This window comes from Macrobrachium nipponense, chromosome 9 (genome assembly GCF_015104395.2).
Source record: "Macrobrachium nipponense isolate FS-2020 chromosome 9, ASM1510439v2, whole genome shotgun sequence".
NCBI classification, from domain to species: domain Eukaryota; kingdom Metazoa; phylum Arthropoda; class Malacostraca; order Decapoda; family Palaemonidae; genus Macrobrachium; species Macrobrachium nipponense.
The window spans coordinates 19924423-19934422 of NC_061110.1; the positions used below are offsets into that span (position 1 = coordinate 19924423).

General features: G+C 34.1%; 2 protein-coding genes and 1 long non-coding RNA gene across 6 annotated transcripts in view; 2 read left to right on the forward strand and 1 right to left on the reverse strand.

The window, feature by feature from the left end:
* Positions 1–2155, forward strand: part of LOC135217951 (uncharacterized) — a 3503-nt gene extending 1348 nt beyond the window's left edge. Inside the window, exons 1-2 of the long non-coding RNA XR_010315242.1 lie at positions 1–1753; positions 1788–2155. The exon at positions 1–1753 is cut by the window's left edge and continues 1348 nt beyond it. This is a non-coding gene — a long non-coding RNA (uncharacterized LOC135217951). The remainder of the gene's footprint in view (positions 1754–1787) is intronic.
* Positions 1–2261, reverse strand: part of LOC135217950 (uncharacterized) — a 123650-nt gene extending 121389 nt beyond the window's left edge. The window contains exon 1 of one of the 3 annotated variants that reach the window (XM_064254057.1): positions 1815–2261. The gene's annotated coding sequence lies outside the window, so the exon portion shown is untranslated. The remainder of the gene's footprint in view (positions 1–1814) is intronic. The other 2 variants (XM_064254055.1, XM_064254054.1) reach the window with 2 other exon arrangements.
* The window catches only part of LOC135217949 (microtubule-associated proteins 1A/1B light chain 3C-like), a 64391-nt gene that overhangs the window by 13788 nt on the left and 40603 nt on the right, over positions 1–10000 (forward strand). The window lies entirely within an intron of this gene.

A 10000-nucleotide genomic window follows, 5' to 3' on the forward strand; every position in this document is an offset into this window, starting at 1 on the left:
AGAAGTGTGAATACAAAATGTGATGCTAATTTGAGAGTGAATAAAGTTACCTTCGTCACTGAACGGTGGAGGTCAATTTGATTATAAACAATGACGCTTGAATTACAGGCCCTAGAGCAGAAGAGAAAATATAGAGTTTAGGTCAAGTACTGGGACCTACGAGGTCATTCAGCGCTGAAACGAAATTGATAGTGAAAAGGCTTGAAGGGTGTAACAGGAGAATAACCTCGCAGTTGCACTAATAAAAAAATTGTTAGGAAAGGATGGATGAAAGAGAATATGAACAGAGGTACACTAAAAGGAATGAAAGGGGTTAAGCTAAGGGCCGAAGGGACACTGTTAAAAACCTTAAGTAATGCATACAGTGTACCGCATGAGGTGCACTGACGGCACTATTCCCTACAGAGATTAGAGGGTGAAAGGTCAAAAAAAAAAAAAAAAAAAAACACGTTGAAAGCTGATGGTTTTGGTAAAGCAGTTAATACAAATATCAGTGTCATTAGAAAAAAAAGTTCATTGCTAAAGGAAAACATGGTCACATATATGTTAGGTTTGTTTGACAGTAATGCTTTAAGCTTAGGTGGACAAATATCTCAAGCTAAAAGTGAATTATTATTATTATTATTATTATTATTATTATTATTATTATTATTATTATTATTATTATTATTATTATTATTCGGAAGATGAACCCTATTTATATGGAACAAGCTCACAAGGGCCACGGATCTGAAATTCAAGCTTCAAAAAAATATGGTGTTCATTAAGAAGATTTCTTGTAAGACTAGGTAAGGGGAGATACAAAAAGGAACTCTCGCTCATTGAAAAAAAAAGGAAAATAAATGAATAAATATTAAAAATAACTTGCTAAAATGCAAGGATAATAGTATTAGGTTAGTAATACATTAATACTAAAGTAGACAGGTTCAAAATTGTGATCTAAGGTAATGGTACATTTGGCAGTAAATGTTGTAGCGATGGAGAACGGTTCAGTTGTAAATGTAAAACAAAATAATATACAGATAATAGTAGTGAGATGACAGTTGTCAAGTACAAAACCGCCACAATGTTGAATGTATGAATGTGAGATATTCGAAGCGGCTCTAACATGACGTGTTCATGAATGACATATTAACATCAACCAAAGAGACGTTGCTCTTAATGAGGAGAAAGAATTTGCCAAAGCATGAAGCGGAGGCGGTAGAGTTGAGGCCTGAATCAATGATAAGCGATTAAGATAGGAAAACGTGTGTGTGTGTGTGTGAGAGAGAGAGAGAGAGAAGGCTGATCAGCACTGGCGCCACTGCAGAATATTGTCATGAAACTTTTAGTAGTGAAGATGACTAAATAAAGTTCAGCAGATGCAAGGAAAGGAAACTTGAGTATAAGGCAAAACAGAGATGTTGGCACTCGCACAAGTGTCAAACATTACTGCAAAAACAAGTTTTCCTTGCGATCACCATTTGAGTGTTTCTCCAGCCATTAGCTGAATGTTCTCCTCATTAGCTGAGTATTTATCTTCTCCCTAGATGGCGTATGGAGTAGTCTTTCAAGCACATTCTTTTTAAAGAGTAAATCTTGAAAACTCCATCTTTGGGGCTCAGTAGGTCTAGAGTTTTACGAGAGTGGTCAGTAAGTCTTAGAGTTTTAAGAGAGTGCTCAGTGGGTCTAGTTTTAAGAGAGTGCTCAGTAGTTTAGAGTTTTAAAAAGAGTGCTCAGTAGGTCTAGTTTTAAGATAGTGCCCAGTAGGTAGGTCTAGTTTAAAGAGAGCGCTCGCTGCTCAGTAGGTCTAGTGTTTTAAGAGAATTACTCACGGGATCACAACACGACTTCGAACAGAACTGACGAAGTGAAGGTCAAAATAAAGTGAAGGGGCGGATTAAAGGCTTCACGTACCCGATGGCGTAGCTGATACCAAAAAACCAGTGCACGAGCCCCTGTGGTTTTGACATCGGAGTCACACGATAGTCAGACTACTCCATTCTAGTGGAGTAGACTGAGGGCGAGGCTGTAGATAAGATAGCAGTCGTATGATCGTGGATCAGGCACCAAAGATAAAAGCAACGATTCATACCAGAATGGAAAAAGAGCGAGATAAATAATGACGATTAGATTAGAAACATTAAAATGTGAGTTACAAAAAAAAAAAAAAAAACTCCGTAGGGGGTAGTGCCGTCAGTGCACCACACGCTGTGCACTGTAGGACTTACTTCAGGTTCTTTGAAGCGACCCTTCAGCCCGTAGCTGCAAACCCCCCTTTCATTCCTTTTACTATACCTCCGTTCTTATTCTCTTTCTTCCATCTTGCTTCCCACCCTTTCCTAACGACTGTTTCATAGTTAAAATGCTTTGAGGTTTTCCTTCAGTTACACCATCCAAACCTTTTTACTCTCAGTTTCCACTTTACAGCGCTGAATGACCTCATAGGTCCCAGCGCCTGGTCTTTGGCCTAAATTTCATATTCTATTCTAAAGAACGAACTAAATCCGTTCAAGAGACAATCAAATAAAAGTAGACTACGGTTTGTTGATAAAAAAGTTTCCTCATTGCGCAGTAATTTTTTTTTTTTGGGGGGGGGTTTTTTTTTTTTTGGGGGGGGGTGGGGGGGGGGGGGCAAAATTATAGCAGATATAATGGAGATATCCTCATTCTATTCAAAGGTGATTGTATTATATAATCTCTTTGTCAAGGAATTATCTAAAAAGTATCCCGTTCTTTGATACAAAGAAAGGGAACTAACTCGTGATACCAAAAAACCGTATTCATTCATGTTATAATACTATTAAAATTTACAACTTTTGGACGTAATTATCTGGGAGTTATACTTCCGCGTGAATTTCATGAAGTGTATATATATATATATATATATATGATATATATATATATATAGTATATATATATATATATATACGTGTATAATCGAGCGACAAATGTCCCTTAATATCTAATACGCCCGCTACCTCGTAATTAATATTACCCTTTCCCTTAGGTTAAGAATATATGAAAAATTATATTAATTCTGAGGTAGAGCGAATTAGATATTAAAATACATTTGTAGCTCGATGTACGTATATGAATCACGGTAATGTGATATGCCATATATATTCTATATATATATATATATATAATATATATATATATATATATATATATATTATATATATTATATATTATATATTATATTATATATATATATTTATATATACGACCCCTTGGTATTCCATGATTTACTTAGATTTTTATATATTATTCATCAAACTAACTTCATTTTTTCTTTACTGATAAGTGATTTCTTCTTGTATTTTCTTATGCCTAAGGTCACTTCATTCAAGTGAACACCGTATTCATTTGGAAGCTTCAATTTCAAGCCAATGGTGCTTGTGGTAGGCTTGTTCTGTATGCATGGGCTCATTTTCAGAGTAATAATAATAAATCTAATAATAATAATAATAAATAATAATAATAATAATAATTTTTAATATAATGGATTCTGTATGGCTATGGGTTCATCTTCCGAGTAATAATAATAATCAACTAATAATAAATAATAATAATAATATTTAAGAATAATAATAATCAATAATAATAATTTTAATAATAATAGGCTTGTATTGTATTATAGGGTTCATCTTCAGAATAATAATAATAATAATAATAATAATAATAATAATGAATAATAATAATAATTCAATTAATTATTTAATTAAATAATAACTTAATTAATTAATTAATAATAATAAGTAATAATTAATTAATAATAATCAATAATAATAATAATAATTAATTATCAATTAATAATAATTCATTATTAATTAATAATAACTAAAATAAAAATAAATAATTAATATTACTAATCCATTGGCTCATTCATAGAGAGGCACATCCGCACAATGGTATTACGACATTTTTCTCAGAAATTTTGATGTATAAAGTATGTATGTCCTTGGAGTCGGCTATTTCACGGAATACAATTCGACCACGAAACCGCGAATTTTATGACGAATCCGTCGCTCAAACCAGAAGATATTCACAATGGTCCCAACTGTCAAAAAGGAAGGTTTGATGACTCACCACCTTTCCAGACAGACTGATTGATAAAGAGTGACTGATGTATTTTATAACTATAAGAATCCGTCACGCTCTCCATGGTCACTGATATTAGAAGTTTTAAATATTTGTTATCTAACTATTGAAAATGCCTTATTTGCATACATACTGGAAAAAATCTGTATACAACTTCTTTATTATTATTATTATTATTATTATTATTATTATTATTATTATTATTATTATTATTATTATTATTATTATTATATCTAAATACCATCTTGAGGAGGTACTTGTATATGAATGAGTAATGTGTAACATTGTATTATTGGGTTCTTGTCACCTCCCAATAATACAATGTTACACATTACTCATTCATATACAAGTACTTCCTCAAGATGGTATTTAGATAATAATAATAAATAATAATAATAATAATAATAATAATAATAATAAAGAAGTTGTATATGAGAATGTAATGTTGAACATTGTATTATTATTATTATTATTATTATTATTATTATTATTATTATTATTATTATTATCAAACTTTCTGGATAAGCAAGTGCCATTGAGGAATGTACCCCAATCACCGGATAAACATCAAAGAGTTGACCCAATTCTAACACATATTTCGGCTATTCTGTTCCGCCCACAATATCGTCCCGTAAATTTGGAAAAGTGTCGAATAAAAGCAAAAAAAAAAAACTGACGTTAACTGCATCGACGGTGATTTTATCACTGATTCGAAGTTACAGCAAAGTACTAAGTCTGTCTCTCTCACCGTAGATCCTGAAACAAGAAATCAGTGATAAAGTCAACCAAGGTATATAGAATGGTCTCCCTTATTTTATATACCTTGAAGTCAACGTCGACGCAATTAAATCCAATATTAAGAAAATCGTTTATTCGACATTTTTTACCCAAAAAGACAGATTTGGTTTTTATCTGGAACAAGATATGATAACATTGCTGTCGATGCAGTTGAATCATTTTTTTTTCTTTTTCTAATATGCACATTCGACGCTTTACCCAAAAAGTGACAGATTTGATAGTTGAGACAAGTCGATGATAAAATCATCGTCGATACAGTTATATCATTTTTTTTTAAGTAGTAGATATTCGACACTTTGCCAAAACAAAAGGGAACGATACTTTGGATGAAGCAAATCGCTGAAATATAAATAAAAAAAAAAAATCAAAACCGGGTTGATCTAAGCCGTTTATCCAGCGATCAGGTTACACTTCTCAATGGCCTTTGCTTTTCCAGATATTCTAATAATAATAATAATAATAATTATAATAATATAATAACACACTTCATTCAAGCACTTCCGCTCGCTGGTATTTATATATTTCAGGGAATTTTTGGAGGAAAAATGTATATCCATGACGTCAACAAATTCACGGAATACAACTCGGCTACAAAACCGCAGACTATATATATATATATATATATATATATATATATATATATATATATATATATATATATATATATATATATATATATATATATGTGTGTGTGTGTGTGTGTGTGTGTGCTCCTTCGCCCGCCTTCTCTCTCCGTCCTTCGCGCTATCGTAAGCCAACAGAGACCGCGAGTAATCGACAGATAAGGAGAAGATCCGTAGCATAAATAGTATATAGATCGTAGTAAATGCCCTCTTTAGAGCCCTGGAGGAAATCCGGTGTCGCAACTATGCGGTGAAGCCGTCCAAGTTAGAAGAACCTAGAACGAACGATTGGAGGCAGTTCTCTTGAGTTTTTTTCCTTTTTTTTTTATCTGGATTTGTAGACATCCTTGATTGGATCCTCTCTCTCTCTCTCTCTCTCTCTCTCTCTCTCTCTCTCTTCCTGTTCTCTCTCTCTCTCTAAGTAGCAAGCTCACTACAACGACGGTCGTGTCTGGTCAGCTGCGTTAAGTAACGCGTGTCCTTGCCGTCTTTGGCTGACCTCCTAGAAATACTAATGACGTCGGCATATAAGCCCCTGGTTGGTATAGGGTGTGGGGACCACATCCTCATCCCGAAATGTTTGGCCATAAGGGATATTTTCCACCGTGGACGTAACCCCCTACAATCGAGCATGAGCGTGGATATGTTTCCCGCCTTATATGTCTGAGATGCAGCTTCCGTACTAAAGTAATGATTAATAATACTAATTAATAAGTAATAATAATAATAATAATAATAATAATATATATATATTATTAATTAATTATTATTTAGTTTATATATTAGTATTGATTATTATTATTAGCAAACATATGTATACAGAAATTATGTATGAAAATTCTTGAAATTACTAACTCTACGGGCGTAACCAGACTCGTTTCACGGGATTTCAGAGAAATCCCTTCTCGATCCCCACCCCCTTTCGGAGGTGGGGAGGGGAGAGGTAGGATGAAACCCCATTCTAAACCATCTTAAGGATCCCCACTATAACCCTACCAAGTTTCATGCCCATCGGACCAGCCGTTTGGCCGTGATTGAATGCCAGACGGACGGAACAAGCCCACCACAGAGGCCACCGACTTGGAAATCTAGCTTCCAAAAATAAGGTGTTGATTTGAAAGAAGCAACGGAAGGCGACAGGAAATACAGTAAGAAGAGATCGGCTGTTGGGAAATAAAGAGATAAATTGACAAATTAATAAATGAACACATGAAAATATATATCAATTATTTAGATAATAAGGAGAATTCGTTAGGGTGGTAATGAACTGCATTTTCGCTCGAACAGATGAAGCTCCAGTTGCGCAACGTCCTCAGGAAGCCTTTACAGTCTCTTAAAGTTGTTTTCAAAGGAAAACAAATAACAAGTAAATATCCTTATATTCCAACTGGAAGTCCTAGGAAGCCATATAAAATAAAAGCGTCTGTGTAGGTCAGGCTGGAGATTTAGGGCTCAGGGGAATTAGCCTATATGGGTCAGACAGCAGAAAGTCAAATTTTCGAATGCTTTTTTTTCTTTCTTTCTCCCCCCCCCCCCCCCCCCCCCCCCCACCCCCCCGTTTAGACCCATAACCGTTTTCACAAGTCTGAGAAGCAATTTTTTTTAGTTTTCACAAGACTGAGGAATAATTTTGCAAGCTTTCACAAGATTGAAAAGAATTTTTTTTTGAGGTTTCACAACACAGAAATAATTTTGCATTTTGCGCAACACTGAGATGCAATTATGTAAATTTCACAAGACAGAAGCAATTTTGCCAGTATTCACAAAAAATTGCAAGTTTTTCACAAGACTGAGGCTAATTTTGCAAGTTTTTCAAGATGAGGAATAATTTTGCAAGTTTTCACAAGACTGAGGAATAATTTTGCAAGTTTTCACAAGACTGAGGAATAATTTTGCAAGTTTTCTCAAGACTGAGGAATAATTTTGCAAGTTTTTCACAAGGCTGAGGAAATGTTTTGCAAGTTTTCTCAAGACTGAGGAATAATTTTTGCAAGTTTTCACAAGAACTGAATAATAATTTTTGCAAGTTTTTTCACAAGACTGAGGAATAATTTTGCAAGTTTTCACAAGACTGAGGAATAATTTTGCATGTTTTCACAAGACTGAGGAATAATTTTGCAAGTTTTCACAAGACTGAGGAATAATTTTGCAAGTTTTCTCAAGACTGAGGAATAATTTTGCAAGTTTTCACAAGGCTGAGGAATAATTTTGCAAGTTTTCTCAAGACTGAGGAATAATTTTGCAAGTTTTCACAAGACTGAGGAATAATTTTGCAAGTTTTCACAAGACTGAGGAATAATTTTGCAAGTTTTCTCAAGACTGAGGAATAAGCATTTTTTGCAAGTTTTTCACAAGGCTGAGAATAATTTTGCAAGTTTTCTCAAGACTGAGGAATAATTTTGCAAGTTTTCACAAGGCTGAGGAATAATTTTGCAAGTTTTCTCAAGACTGAGGAATAATTTTGCAAGTTTTCACAAGACTGAGGAATAATTTTGCAAGTTTTCTCAAGACTGAGGAATAATTTTGCAAGTTTTCACAAGGCTGAGGAATAATTTTGCAAGTTTTCTCAAGACTGAGGAATAATTTTGCAAGTTTTCACAAGACTGGGGAATAATTTTGCAAGTTTTCACAAGACTGAGGAATAATTTTGCAAGTTTTCTCAAGACAGACGAAAAATTTGCAATTTTCATGAGACTGGGGAATAATTTTGCAAGGTTTCACAAGACAATGAAGCAATATCATAGGCTTGATTGGTTTTTCCTTTTAATTTCCTAAGACAAATGTCATTACGGGCTGTGCAAACCAACACAAGGACAGTGACATATTTTAAGACGGAAATGTTATGTGGGACTCCTCTAAATCCTCTATTTTTTCCTTCCATTACAGCATTATCGTTAAGACTAATTATTCATTCTCTGGAGATCATTTCAAGTGATCTCTCCCCTTTACTGTCAGGCTTCTGAATTCACCCCATTCTTCCATGTTTCAAGATACGGTTCCATTCCTCCCCCCCCTCCCCTCTTTTTTACCACATTCTCCCTACTCTGGGGTTGTGAGGGGAAGAGGCTCCCCCTCCCATCGACCTCTGAACTAAAAACTTTCAAACAACGTGAAGATATCTGGAGCGCCTTGGTGGCGTGGTTGGTATGGTGTTGGCGTGCCACCTCGGTGGCCGCGAGTTCGATTCTCCGGCATTCCATTGAGGGGTCAGAGATGTGTATATTTCTGGTGATAGAAGTTCACTCTCGACGTGGTTCGGAAGTCACGTGAAGCCGTTGGTCCCGTTGCTGAATAATCACTGGTTCCATGCAACGTAAAAAACACCAAACAAACAATATTTCTGTTTGTTTTCATAACGAGTGGATAACCAAGAAATGAATTTCCACTAGAAATAAATCAAGGGCCAATTAATCTTTCCTTCAGATATGTCAATCAAATGAAAGTCTTTTATTTGTTTGTTTCTCGCTCGCTGATCGAATCGCTCAACCCTCAAACGAACGCAGACGATGCTTTAGTTATTAAAAGTGATTTACACCCCCGATACGAAGGTCTTATCTGTTTAATTAAGCGCTGGTGTTGATGGAGGTTAGAGTGACTGTGATACAAGCTCGTCTCTTCTTTGATGTTACACACACACACGCACGCATATATATATATATATATATATATATATATATATATATATATATATATATATATTTATGTATATCACACACACACACACACACACACATATATATATATATATATATATATATATATATATATATTTAGGTATACAGATATATATCTATACCTAATATATATATACTATATATATATATATATATTATATATATATATTAGGTATACAGATATATATCTATGTATATATATATATATATACATACTATATAATATACAATAAATAATACAAATACACATGTACATACACAAATAATTGGAGTGTAACCCCGTGTCTGCATTAAGCCAAGACTCAAACTCACGAGTCTTTTTTTTTTTTTTTTTTTTTTTGTTTTTTTTTTTTTTTTTTCATTAATTAACTATGAATTTGAGCAGCGAAAACGGAGCGCTATCAGCGACACGATCAGCAACTCCATAAATGACAGACTCGTCGGCTTATCGCTTCTCAACCCCGATTTTGGACGAAGCAATGAGAAACAGATCCCTTCGTTATGGGAAACAGCGGAGCATTGCTTCTCCCAACTCTTATCGGAATCCTTGGCTCTCTAATCTAGGGCAGCTTTCCTCTGCCAGATAGTGCGGTATGAAGCAGCTTTTCAATTCTCTTATCGTGTGCTGTAATCTCTCGGTAGCAAGGTTAAAAAAATCTCTCTCTCTCTCTCTCTCTCTCTCTCTCTCTCTCTCTCTCTCTCTCTCTCTTTATATATATATATATTTATATAAATATACGTATATATATATAATATATATGATAATATATATATATATATATATATATATATATATATATACCTAGGTATAGATACATAAGG